The sequence below is a fragment of the Schistocerca serialis genome, chromosome 2 (genome assembly GCF_023864345.2).
Source record: "Schistocerca serialis cubense isolate TAMUIC-IGC-003099 chromosome 2, iqSchSeri2.2, whole genome shotgun sequence".
In the NCBI taxonomy this organism is placed as follows: Eukaryota; Metazoa; Arthropoda; class Insecta; order Orthoptera; family Acrididae; genus Schistocerca; species Schistocerca serialis.
The window spans coordinates 615964546-615979334 of NC_064639.1; positions in this window are offsets into that span (position 1 = coordinate 615964546).

A 14789-nucleotide genomic window follows, 5' to 3' on the forward strand; every position below is an offset into this window, starting at 1 on the left:
ACACCGAAATAATATGGAGAATGGAAATAAAAGAAAGAATATATGACGTAATGGATGGGAAGAAATTACAGTGGTACAGGCATGTACGACGAATGGAGGAAGCCAGAGTACCAAAATTGATACTGGAGTGGGAACCGGAGGGGAGAAGAAGAAGAGGATGACCTATGACAACCTGGTTCCAAAATGTACAGCACATAATGAGGAGAATGGGCGCAGAGGAAGAGAACACACAAGATCGAAACACCTGGAGAAATATTTTGAAAATTAATAACGTTTATTCTTTGTATAGTAATTTCCGAGTAAATTAATATGTTGGAGATAAGCCTCTGTAATGAGGAAAAGCTCAAAACAATAATAAAAACATTATTCACATGTTTATTCTTTAGGAGGATTTGATGCATTCGATCGTAGAAACATGAAACAGAGATATTCCGAATACTATGCGCATCCCGCGAGGGCATGTTTGCCACAGTCACATTTCTTACTATGAATCTCACTCGGGAAAGAAACGTCGTTATCATTGGCGAAGATTTCGCACGTTGGCAATAATTTCGCGGCAAACTATCCATAACAGGTCACTTCTCCGAGAACTGGTGCCTGCAATTAATTACGAAGCGAGGTACACTGCAAGAATTTCATCGAAAACAATTTCAAATAATTTTCTCATTTTATTTAAAATCATTCATTTGACATACAGTTAATAGAGGAACAAGGACAAAGTTATATCACCATACACTGGAAAACATTGGTGTAGTAATCTTCTGCAGACATGGTTATGTACATGAAAAAAAACAAAAGTAATATCGGGTTTCGAACACGGGGAGCAAAATTAGAAAGCTGGGGCGCTAACCGGTGTGCCAGTAGTTCAGCTGAGGATTTCCCCCAGTAAAAGGCACATAAAATATCTCGAAAATTTTGACTTTCGTTTTTTCAGGCGCGGTCGAGTATCTACGGATAAGCCGAGCCACGTATTCGCTTATTTTGACCCCTCTCCCACTGAGCAAAGTTTCTGGGAAATTGGGTTAGGGCACTTGCCGTGTTCTCCTCGTAAGAGCTCAGAATGTTGACCCTGAACATTGTTACACACCATAAAGTGATTCTGGAGAAACAATACCAGTGGACGTTGAATTTCATGCGAAATTTACTGCACCTCAGGCCCCTGTCACTAGACTTTCATGTCTTCGGGAGTCGTCAGTGTTTCCTAATAGATCTCTTGTTTTAATTTTCGCCACAGGTAATAATACACACTATGTGATTAAAAGTATCCGGACACCCCCAAAAACATACGTTTTCCATATTAGGTGCATTGTGCTGCCACCTGCTGCCAGGTACTCCATATTAGCGACCTTAGTAGTCATTAGACATCGTGATAGAGCAGAATGGGGCGCTCCGCAGAACTCACGGATTTCGAACGTGGTTAGGTAACTGGGTGTCACTTGTGTCATACGTCTGTACGCGAGATTTCCACGCTCCTAAACGTCCCTAGGTCCATTGTTTCCGATGTGATAGTGAAGTGGAAACGTGAAGGGACACGTACAGCACAAAAGGGTTAAGGCCGACCTCCTCTGTTGACTGACAGAGACCGCCGAGAGTTGAAGAGGGTCGTAATGTGTAATAGGCAGACATCTATCCAGACCATCACACAAGAATTCCAAACTGCATCAAGATCCACTGCAAGTACTATGACAGTTAGGCGGGAAGTGAGGTTGGATTTCATGGTCGAGAGGCTGTCATAAGCCACACATCACGCCAGTAACGATTGATCAGTGGAAAAACGTTGTGTGGAGTGACAAATCACGGTACACAATGTGGTGATCCAATGACAGGGTGTGGGTATGGCGAATGCCCGGTGAACGTCATCTGCCAGCGTGTGTAGTGCCAACAGTAAAATTCGGAGGCTGTGATGTTATGGTGTGGTCGTGTTTTTCATGGACGGGGCTTGCACCCCTTGTTGTTTTGCTTGGCACTATCACAGCACAGGCCTACATTGATGTATTAAGCGCCTTCTTGCTTCCCACTGTTGAAAACCAATTCGGGGATGACGATTGCATCTTTCAATACCATCGAGCACCTGTTCATAATGCACGGTCTATGGCGGAGTGGTTACACGACAATAACATCCATGTAATGGACTGACCTGCACAGAGTCCTGACCTGAATCCTTTGGGATGTTTTGGAACGCCGACTTCGCGCCAGGCCTCACCGACCGACATTGATACCTCTCATCAGTGCAGCAATCCGTAAAGAATGGGATGCCATTCCCCAAGAAACCTTCCAGCTCCTGGTTGAACGTATGCCTTCGAGGGTGGAAGCTGTCATCGGTGCTAAGGGTGGCCCAACACCATATTGAATTCCAGCGTTATGGATGGTGGGTGCCACGAACTCGTAAATCATTTTCAGGTAGGTGTCGGGATACTTTTGATCACTTAGTGTATAAGCGTTAAGTTTGGTGACTACGCAGACGATTTTGCGTTTCCTGAATGAACGTTTCAACGCTCTCCAAATGTTTTCTTACAGCAATCTGTTATTACATGTGCGGAATCGGAGTGACATCCGTCGTTTTGGTAGCACACAGATTTCCATATGTCCAGTGGTATGTCTCTCAATAACTGCGGCAGCAGCATATCTTACAAGGGAAATTCCCGTTCCCACCCCCGTACCCCCAACCCCCCTCCCCAAAGGTTTAAAGGTAAGATGGCCAGTGGATAGTCCATTAAATTTAACAGAGATCACTCATGAAAACAAGAAGAAGGTGTACTGAACTGTGAAATAAGAAGTAAAACAGAAACAGTGAACGACCAAAGATAAAGATGTGAAACCTCAGTTGAACTGCAAGACCCACGCGTCCTGGTTGCGTTTTCACGATGCTGGTCTACAACACGAGAGATCCATGTTAAAATCTCCTTCGTGCGCAATTCTATTTATTTATTTTTTCGCAAAATTATGAACTGTCCGTCCGGCCATTGACTTGTCTGTTCTCCTTATGTTGGTTTGGCAATTGTCATACCATACACCGTTTATAGAACATGAGTCAGGTTCAAAGAATGCGCTATCGTCGCAAGTAAATGTGATGAACAGTGAGAGCAGGCGATATGCCGCATAGACTTCTCACATAAATGAAAACAACAAGCAAACAGATGTGAACAATGTTACGACAAAGGAATTCAGGGGTCAAAACTTTCAAAACGGTACACTAGTGTCATAACATGAGGTATTTGTGTAGAACAAATAGGAGGTACGTACGTCAGGAGGTCCCTTCCTTGCACCTCGCTGTTGCAAACGGACGTTACATCACGACAAAGACATAAATTTGAATACAGCGAACAGACACGTCAATGACCGAACGGACAGTACATAATTTGTGAGGAGAAAAAAAAAAATTGGGGCGCGAGAGCGATTCGAACACAGATCTCTCTCTTCTTCCAACACTGTGACCACCACATACCCACAACACCGTGGCTCTGCAAATTCACTCGATGTTACACTTGTTGAGCTTGGACAGTTCACTGTTCCTGTTTGGCTTTTTTTCACAGTTCAGTGCACCTTCTTCCTATTTTCGTGCTTGATCTGCGTTCAGTTTTTGAAGGGCTATCCACTGGGCAATCTTATGACTGAATCTCCATGAGGCCGCTCAGTTGCATTGGCACCTTGATCTTTCAACTCAGGTGGTGTGTGGCATTTAGTTTAGTGGTGTGCCCATGCTGCATGCCATATCGACTGTTTCTCCACATTAACATTCCACTCTAGATATTGTGCACCACCATGCCTTGACTTCCGCTCTGGCTGTGACATTTTCTGGAGAAACTTAAAAATTTTTCAGTCTCCCTGAATTATCATTATGGAGTGCAACAGTATATATAAACAGCAATTCTGCTGGCTGAACTCATTTCAGTTTCACACTGTCTGCTAACGCCAAGTATGAAACTACATTGATGGTATGTGCCCTACACACATTAAAGACATAAACTACTGAATTTTCTCTTTGGTGATAATAACATAGAGAAGTTAACGAAGACTATTGATGACAGTTGTGACTGAACGTACATATGTTTATGTATAGATTTGTGTGTCTTTCTGTTATGTTTGCTACATGACGTTTTATCATTTTCCAGGATTATTAAATGAGGATATTATCGGTGCAGAACGGGTGCCACATGAGCCAGCTGCAGAAGGTCAGACTGATATGTAACTGTGTATGACTGTGTGTGTTTTTACAATTTATACATATGTGTTTTTCTTCCATAGGATTGTGCAACCAATTAGACCTCATACTAGTGTATGAGCCAGCTGTACTTGAAGGCAGCATAAAGCACATATCAAATGGGTCTCCAACTATTTACCACAACTCTTAGTGAATAAATGTATGTGTTAATTCATGTTACAAGTGTTTCTACAATTTAGACATTTACACAATAATTGTGATATATTGTTTCTTCTTGCTGTTTCTGTGGGACTTAGATAACATAATTAAGCAGTGGAAGCAAGTCGACATTGCAGCTGCTGCTTATGATGAGTTGGCTAGCATTATGCCAGCACCTAGAAGTTCTTTTACAATGTACAAGCGCATACAATACTTCATTGTTGTTTTGTTTCTGGGGACTTAGATAAAATAATTGAGCTGCATAATCAGATCAATGTCGTGGTTGCTTACAGTGACATAACACTATACCCTATCCAAAGATCATGGCAAATGATTCTGATTGTTCACAGTCAAAGAAGTAGCTACTAATTCACATAAAAAAGTGTTAATAATAATCCCTCACACTTGAATATTCATCAAATTTTCTCGTTTCTAGGGATATTAGGAAGTTGGAATGGGTTGGAAACATGATTAACGACCTAAAACATTGCAATATTGTTTCAACGCCATGCTCCACCCAGAGTTACTGAGGTACGGCCCCCTTTGTCATTGACGAAATAAGTAGAGATTAATTCACGTCAAAAGTGTTAATAATTCACAGTTGTATACAATGCTTATAATTTGTTTTTTTTTCTTATGGGAAGCTAAGGTGACAATGTGATGTATGTGCTACAATTAAATTACTTGACAGCTTGACAGTTATATGAAATCCAAGTGGGATAACAATACAGATGTCGATGAATCGCCAGGTACGTACAAGAAATTATTACTTATGTCTATATAATCACTTATATACGTATGTTGGAACTTAAATGTGGCAACACTGCTGTGGAGACACTATGCAATGGAATCTACTATGGTCGCTGATAGCACACGTTGTTGACATACCTACCTTACCTATGAGCAAATAGACTCGCCCGTTCCACGTCACTGGCGTGCGCACAATCGAGGGAAACACAGTCACTTGTGAGCGAGCTGTCTAACGTAACGGTGTCACTATGTTTTCGAAACAGGAAAAACGGAGTTGGATCAGGATTGAATGTGCCAGAGGTCGTACAGCACGACAGTATCATCAAGGTCGTCAAGAGGAGTGAGAGGAATCGGCATTGCCGTACAGAACAGTGGCACGTTGGGTAAAAGCCTTCAACGAAGGTCGGCAAACTGTCGCAGACATGCATCGGGCAGGTAGTCCTAGCGTCTCTGAAGATGAAATCATGCTGTCGCCGCGTTAGTGGACAGTGATCGACGCCATACGATTCGTGAGCTCGCCCACGAAACTGGATTAGCGCATACGACTGTGCTTCGCATCCTGAAGGAACGTCTGGGTATGCGAAAAGTTGCATCACCATGGGTTCCACATGACTTGACGGAAATGCAGAAATGGATGCGTTACGACTCTGGTCAGACGCGTTTGGAGCGCTATGAGCGCTAAGAAGAGGCTTTCTTACGCCGTATCGTAACACTGGATGAGACATGGGCCACAATAGTGTGAGCCAAAACTGAAACGCCAGACCAACGAATGGCGTCATTATAGGTCGCCTCGGAAGTCGAAAGTGCGTCAGAGCCCCAGTATGGTGAAAGTTATGGTGGTTCTCGTGTACGACTGTGATGGTGTTATCCTAACGCATTACGTTTCTCCACAGCAGAACATCAATGCACAGTATTATTGTTCGTTTTTGGACTATCACCTGCGACCAGCTTTGCGAAAGAAGCGGCGACACTTTCTGCGCAATCCACCCATCATTTTGCACGACAATACGTGGGCACATACAGTGCAAGCTGTGGCTGCTCTGTTCGGTCGATGGGACTGGGAAGTACTGTACCATCCACCATACTCCTCGGACTTAAGTCCTTGTAACTTTGATTTGATTCCGAAGATGAAGGAACCACTTCGTGGTATTCGCTTCATAACTGTTCCAGAGATTCGACAGGCAGTAGACCGCTCCATTCGCACCACCAACAGAACAGGCTCTGCTAACGGTATACTACGCCTTCCACATCGCTGACAACGGGTTCTACACAACGCCGGTGACTACTTTGAAGGACAGTAACAGGTTCAAACATGTAACTCTTTTGTATCGGGCGTGAATAAATAGTTGCCACTAATTTCCAACCCTCGTACATATAATTAATGGCGTAAACGCATATAGTTGAAAGTACACGATACTACAAGCAAAAAAGTCTCAGTAAACATAGGATCGAAAATGCATACCATAAGACCTACGAGCAATTTTTCATCTTCGATACTGCGAAGTAAATCTCTTCTACTGCAGGCTCTTTGCTTTCCACATATTGGGAAGTAGTAGTATGGACCAAAACGAGAAAAAAATGTCCAGGAAACATTTGCTCTAAAATGAATACCATAAAAGTTATGAGCAATTGTTCATTAGAATAGTTGTGTTTCCAAGTGGCGAAGATGAGCACGTGCTCATAGCTCTTAAGATGTGCATTTTAGAGCACATGTTTACTGGACATTTTTTTCTTGTTTTGGTTCACATTACCATTTCCCAAAATATGAAAAGCAAAGAGCTTTCAGTAGAAGAGATCTGCTTCACAGTATCGAAGATGAAAAATTTCTCGTAGCTCTTATGGTATGCATTTTCGACCCTGTGTTTACCGAGAGTTTTTTGCTTCTGACAATGTCCTAAAAAAATTATGCCTTTTACGTTCCGAGAAGATTCTTCTGTAGGCCTGCAGTTATCTGGGTTTCACTAAGCTTATCTTGAGTTTTATTATCATTGGAATAAGTGTCATTTCTTTTATTGTCTGACAGTAATGATTAGAGAGACCAAGATCTTTTAAAACTACTTTACAGTTTTCCTTGCCGATATCTATAAGTACATGGAGTAAAACTGATGCTTAACATTTTGATATCCTAGCGGCAGTGTTTGGGATTTGTGCCAACCAAAAGTGTTCAAAAAGTTTTAGTAAATTATTGCTGTTTGAAATTCAGCACCTGCATTAATATTCATGTCTCCAAGAGTTATTACGTCAGTTTTTTTGGGGCTGAGACTCTTTCCAGGACTTCATGTAATTTGTTGAAGAAATGTCCACATTACCACTGTATGAGTGGTACACGCACTGAATGACTGAATTTTGTAGACATCTAGCTTTGCTATTTCAACTGCTGCCTATTCAAAATGGTTATTTACATTAACTGCGACCAGATCTACTCTAACTTTAGAATGTGCACCATATCTGACATAAATACCCTTTAAAGTATTTTTACAACAGCAGTTTGCACATTCACATGACGACAGCACTATATACCGTATTTCAATGTCTCTGAATAGTGCTCTGTAATGCATACGACTTTGTTGGGCAAAGATTGTAATTCAACTTGTAGCTGGTGTACTTCATTTTTAATAGGCTGCATATTTTGGTGAAGAATAGATAATTCTGAGCAAATTACGATGGTGTTTGTCCTTATGATTTCTCTTTCTCTCTGATAACGGAAGATTGTGTGTTACATTCTATCTTCCGTGCACACGTTGAAGAAATTTGTAAACCAGTTGAGACTTTTCATGGGAGGGAACCTGTTGTCTTGATTTAGCCCAATAAGACTAGTTGTCCTACTCATTAGAACAGGTATTTGAGAATGTGTGGTCCCAAATTCATCTGCTATATTCTCAGTAATTGCGTCGACCAATACCCTTTCCCAATCCCGCCAAAGTGCATACTATACCTAGTGTAGCCCCATCTTTCAATAATCCCCACCAACACCATTGAAATGTGCGCACGGTCATTAGTCATCAGCTCCATCTTCAGCTCCACGATGAGTCACCTAACAGCACTGCCAAAGCGAGGCAAATCATGCTGCCAGAACAGCTCAACCATGCGCACATTGACGCTGCCACTAAGAGAAGCTATCTTTCTTGGGTGTACGCCTGACACCTATTTAAGTTGTTCCCTGGCCCACTCACTACTTCTGTCCAGTCATTTTTCATGAAACCGTTACACAAACACCCTAAACCCTCAATCACCCCTCGGGCATGGATGTGTGTGATGTCCTTAGGTTAGTTAGGTTTAAGTAGTTCTAAGTTCTAGGGGACTGATGACCTCAGATGTTAAGTCCCATAGTGCTCAGAGCCATTTGAATCATTTGAACCTCAATCACCTGATTTAGCCCAGCGTTCAGCTTGAAAGTGCTGGTGACCAGATATTTTTCTGCTAACATCTCCTGTAATTGAGGGCGTACACACCTGGCATGATAGCTGCCTAGCAACTGTACTCTCTTCTTTCTAACGTTAGAGTCTTTCCTGGCCATTCTGTTCATGGAGGGAGCTAGTTGCACATTTCCTGCTCCTTCAACATCTTGAGACTCCTCTCCCTTCAGTCTGGTGGGCGGAACCAGATACTGAAAGATGCAACAAAACTGTCGGACCGCGTCCACATCCTCCCAGCCTTCCTATCAACTGCAAGTTCCCAGCCACCCCTCTCAACACTGCCTTCCTTCATCCTCTCTAGTTCTCTCCTACCTTCTCCCAAGTTGGCCTGACATAACATGTATCAGACTTGATCAAGTAGTATCAAGATAATAGCGCCGCCAACCACTGCCCCGCCGTCTGTCTGCACTATTATACCAAATGTAAGCAAACACGTAACTCAAGTATGATTCTTCTGTTTATCTATGCGCTTAAATCCTGCGTTCTGTTGCTGTAGCAGTTGGTTAACTTGCTCCTACGTTAGTGAGGCATTCACAACGTATACGACAGTTGAAAAAGAGTATATCGTTTTTGGCGAATGTCGCCAAACTATTTGAGTGCGGTAGTATGCTGATGAGTATCTACATCGTGCCAGGCATCACGATCTGTCTTTGCAAACATTATCAAAAAATTCGAGTAACTGGAAGTGTGGGGAATGAAGTAAGCTGAGAAAAAAAGAGCAATTGATGGAAGAACTGAAACTAAAGTTTCAGCAGCAGTAACACACAATGCAAATGTCTCTGAGATGCATCGTGGAAGTGCGAGTTTTCTGCGAACACTACATTCCATTGCTTTTCATCCTCTTCACATTTCGTTGTACCTACAGCCTGACGCACATGACTTCGAAAATTGGTTGTAGTTCTTCGAATGCTATCTACGAAAATTTCAAAGCGATGTGGCACCATTTACAAACCATGGTCAAGTCAATCTTCGCAATATGTACTAATCATCAGGTGAAAATTCGCACTGAGTCAAAGTTCCACGATGAGTGTAATGTCTTTCTGTTGACTACACAGTGAAGCAACAGCGCCTAAGTCGTATGCAAGAATAACTTTTGGCACACAGATGCTGCAGAAACAATTGGAATGAAATCATGAAGAATAGAGTTAGTAAACTGCGGCATGGTGTAGAGTTTTGGCGGGTTCAAAAAACTGGAGAACAATCAGTCATTGATGCCACAGAATTACATCTCAGATAGACTGACTTGTACAAATACCCTGACTTTCACGTCTTAGTTCGCAGTTTGTAGCTAAAAAGTGCTGAGGTGGGGCCTTTGATGCTCTATCCATGGCCCACTTAGATGGCTACCATCCATGATGCAACAGCTTGTCCAACCTGAAGGACTTAGCTGCTGTGAGCTGCTGCCACCTCGCTTCTGCCTTTGTTGCTGAGAAGATCTGCATGCCAAGCCCCCTGAAGGCCAAGCTGTTGGTACCTGGTGAGTTGCTGAACTGCCATCAACACAGGAGAGCGCAGTAGCTGCTGCCCCCTGACCTGCGTCTACGAGTGGGCACCTGCGTCGCTAGCTGTTCCCTCAACGAGGGGCTATGATATAACACTTCATGACTACGGCCACCTCGTACAGAACGGCTGCTTTTCTGGGGCACAGTCTATGATGTCACAGAGCGCGCTCTGGTAACATGGTAGCCACCAGAGGCAGAACATGCAGCACCTACCGAGCTGCAGCTATCTGACTGTGACGTTGGAAAGAGCTGAGCGTCCCTCACCTCGCTCGCCACGGCAACCGAGACTGTGAGGTCTCATGGTGGGCCGGCAGGTGTGGCCGAGCGATTCTAGGCGCTACAGTTTGGAACCGCGCGACCGCTACAGTCGCAGGTTCGAATCCTGCCTCGGGCATGGATGTGTGTGATGTCCTTAGGTTAGTTAGGTTTAAGTAGTTCTAGGGGACTGATGACCACAGCAGTTAAGTCCCATAGTCCTCAGAGCCATTTGAACCATTTTGTCTCCTGGTGTCAGCACATACCAGAGTGGCCAGAACCCGTATGCTCTCCTGTGTAATGGCAGCCCTGAAGAAAAACAACTGTTTATTCATGAGTAAGAAACGCGATTTCTGATCACGGTGTCTCATTGGGCGTTCGACAGGTCCTCACCACTGCACTCTGCTCCACGCTATCCTGGCAATATAGGGGCCACAGCTCCAGCCCTGTATAATATGCTCGCCTTGTGGGTGGTGGCGGGGGAAGACTGGTCTGTACTTGAATCTGCGTGTTTGTGCTTTCTTGCAGGATGAAGTGGAACAGGCTATTGGAAACATGTGTCAGCAGGTCATCAGTATGAAATTATTTTTTCAGCGAGTTTAGCTGCTGGGCATGAAAGCAGACTTGTAGGGTATGACCCTATGACTACTTCGAGCCATAATATCTACTGTTTCATTAATAATTTTAAGAACAGTAAATATGATGGAAATTTCCTCTCGCTGCACAAGAGGCACAACAGTAGTGAGTTCGCTCGGGAGCGTGCGTCTCAGCTAATTTATGCACAGCGACGCTCACTCCAGACAGTCGGGCCTATGATTTTTTGTATGCAGGAAAAATTTGTGAGATATGATATTGGGTTATTAAATGATAGTTCTTCGAGCCCTGAAGTTATTTGCCCCCTCTTCTTCTTTGAAGACAATGTTACGGCATCCAGCTTGCTCAGCTTAAATTTCTTGCTTCTAAGAAGTACGAGGTGCGACAATAAAGTAATGAGACTGATAAGAAAAAAAATATTGCTTACCGTTTTAGTCAAGTTCAGTGTTGTCTCCTTTAAAGTGGTTTCCTTCTGATTGCACACACTTTTTCCATCGCTTCTGCCACTGATGGTAACATTTCTGGAACTCATCTTCTGTAATATCCTCCAAGACCCTCACCACAGCTTTTTGGACATCCTGTGTTGTTTGAAAATGGTGTCCCTTGACCGCCGTTTTGACCCTTAGAAATAGAAAAAAGTTGCATGGAGTGACATCTGGTGAATAAGGTGGCTGTGGTGGTACTGAAATTTGTTTTGAGGTTAAAAATTGCTGTACTGACAGAGCAGTATGGGATGGCCCATTATCGTGATGCAGAATCCAAGCAATGTTGGCACGAACACGAAGAACTCTTTTACGAAGTCTTTCTAAAATTTCTTTGTAGTAATATTGGCTAACTGTTTGTCCAGGAGGCACCCGCTCTTTATGAACAATGCCCTTGGAATCAAAGAAGCACATAAGCAAGCATTTCACTTTTGACTTTGACATGCGAGATTTTTTTGGTCTGGGTGATCCCTTTGAGCACCATTGCGAACTGTAGTGTTTTGTCTCTGGCTCGTACTGAAAAAACCAACTTTCATCACCAGTGATAACACGGCTCAACAATTCTAGACTGATTTCCGTTTGCTCTAACAGATCGGCTGTCACATTTTTCCGTGTTTCTCGCTGTTGTGGTGTGAGATTTTTGGGGACCATTTTTGCACAAATCTTTCTCATACCAAGATCTACAGTTATTATTAGACGAATCGTTTCTCGATTGATGTTCAGTTCTTCTGCAATCATTTTCCACGGATAATCTTCGATCAGATCATACGAGGTCATGCACCCTGGCCAAGTTGACATCCGTCCGTGACGTTGATGGTCGTCCACTGCGGCCTTCATCTTCAAGATTCGTTCTGCCTTCACTAAACATTTTATGCCAATGAAAAACTTGAGCTCTTGACATAACCTCCTCTCTAACAGCCTTCTGAAGCTTACCGTAAGTTGTCGTCACGTTTTCACCCAAATTAACGCAAAACGAAATGGCATACCGTTGCGCAATATTATGCGGTTTCATTTCCGTGACGAGAGACACAAACACATTTAACTTATTACAGCACAACTCATGACTGAGGAGTTGCATCAATGTGCCGCTTGGACTAGAAGCAGATTATAGGCCAAGGCCAAAGGTATTGAGCCTACACAAGCCTGCAGGGTTGCCACATCTTGCAAAGAAAATCAGTCTCATTATTTTATTGTCGCACCTCGCATTACAGACACCAGTGACATAGACTGATGGATCAGATGAAATAAGGAACTAAACGGAAATCCACATCCTATCTCTATCACGGACAGGAGGAGACAAACAGTATAAGATCGATGAAACATTTGATAGGAGTTTTACAGACATAAGAAAATTAATGGTCTTTATTTTTTCTCGCTAGCCCCACGCGCTATATTGCTGGGGCATACCGCGTATTAATATTTGCCGTAACCTACTTAGGCCAATGAATGGATAAAAATAGACAGAAAAAAATAAAACTATACCCACATAGGTAAACCAGCGTAAGTTCCAATTCAACCCCTAAAAGAGCCGTGTATCACCCAACAGAGCCTCTTGCTAAATCCCTTCTCAGGAATTTATTGAGTAAAAATTGTCAGTACCTGTATGTCACAAACATTTGTGCCCTGTTCATAACACATATTAGTTAACACAAAGGTAACAAAATGAGTATGTAAATTCGACTCTTATACTATTATTAATGATGTCTTTATCCGAAAATTATAGTTCTCAGTAATGTACTACGTCACCCTTTGTAATATCTTTATTTACACGTCCTTACCTTTGTTTCAGATTGTATCATATCTTTCTACATTGAAATGGTGTCACCAGATTATTTTGCTTTGCTCCAGGTAAATGGCGACATCATCAAGCAAATGCTAAGGATTCATCAGCAAATTTATCGAGATCAGTAAAATATGAGGGATTTCATCAATACAAATGAAGTGTGTAGAGGGCGGTATTTGTATTAAGAATTCAAATATTATTCAGAGGTAAAGTTACAATTCAGAATGTGGCATAGTAGAGCCTCAAATCTTTTATCTTGTATGGCGTCCAGACAATTTGACTATTGCCGCCAGGGAAAAGAGGAAAACAGCAGCAGTGATACACCTGCTCAGAGGTGGGATCTGATTCGAAAAAGACCATGACAAATGAACATAATATCTCGTCAAATTAAATGTAAAGACTGCTGTCGCTAATAATGGAGGAATACACAAGGTGTTCCAGGAGAAATGGCCAGTATTCAGGGGTGTGAAAGGAACGATCATTTGAAATAAAAAAGTCTAGTTCACATGGCCTCTAAAATGCATACCTTAGAGCTATGATCACTTCTTCATCTTCGATACTATGAACAAATCCCTGTTACTGCAAACTCTTTGGTTTCCATGTTTTGGGGAGAGGTAGTATGGACCAAAATAAGAAAAAAGGGTCTAATAAACATGGATTTTAAAATGTATACATTAAGAGCCTATGAGCACCCATACGATAGAATACATTTGTTTCACAGTACGAAAATGGACCAGTACTCATAGCTCCTAAAGTATGCACTTTAGAGCACTAGTTTACTGGACATTTTTTCTTGTGTTGATCCATACTGCCGCCTCGCAGAATATGGAAATGAAAGCGCTTACTGTAGAAGAGATTTGTTTTACAGTATCTAAGATGAAGTGCTCATAGCACTTAAGGCATGCCTTTAAAAGCCCTTATTTACTAGCCTTTTTTCTTTCGAATGATTTTTCATGTCATATCCCTGAATATTGACCATTACTCCTGAGACACTCTGTAAACATCTCAAGTTTTTGGGTTAAATGGTAAGGGTTTTCGGTGTTAGCGAATCAGTAACACTGCTCAACGTCAGTCGTTGGCGGTCTGACTTTTACACAAAGCTGCGGAACTGAAGATGTCCTAAGTGGAGACGTCGTGAGAATGTTGCTTGAAATATCTTCATCAAAACGACTAAATACCAGTATGAACAAGTTCAGTGAGAAATAAGTACTTCGCTGACAAATGTTATTTTTTCCGTTTTTCCTTGAGACTGTACGTGGAACCATCAGGAAGATAACAGCACGTGCCGCGTTATCGTTGAGAGAGAGTCAAGGGCTGTTCATATTCCGAACGGAAAAGTTTTTATCGCCCGCTGCATAGAGCCTTGACACGTTGGAAGAAGATCCCATCAGATAGGTTTAACTTGACAGAGTTATTTCGTAAGAAGAAATCACAATCAACACTTTGCTCTCAGAAAATACCTGGACATAGGTATTGTCGAGGTGAATAACGAGCGGAAGCTCTCGACTTGGAGGAATGAAATTGAAATTTTGATGCTACAAGACGTTCTCGTCATCACAATATATGGCGTAGAGGGGCGAGAGCGCGAAGCATGTAGTTCATGGTCCAGGTACGCACTCAGTTCATTTACCTTATGGAAATGACACA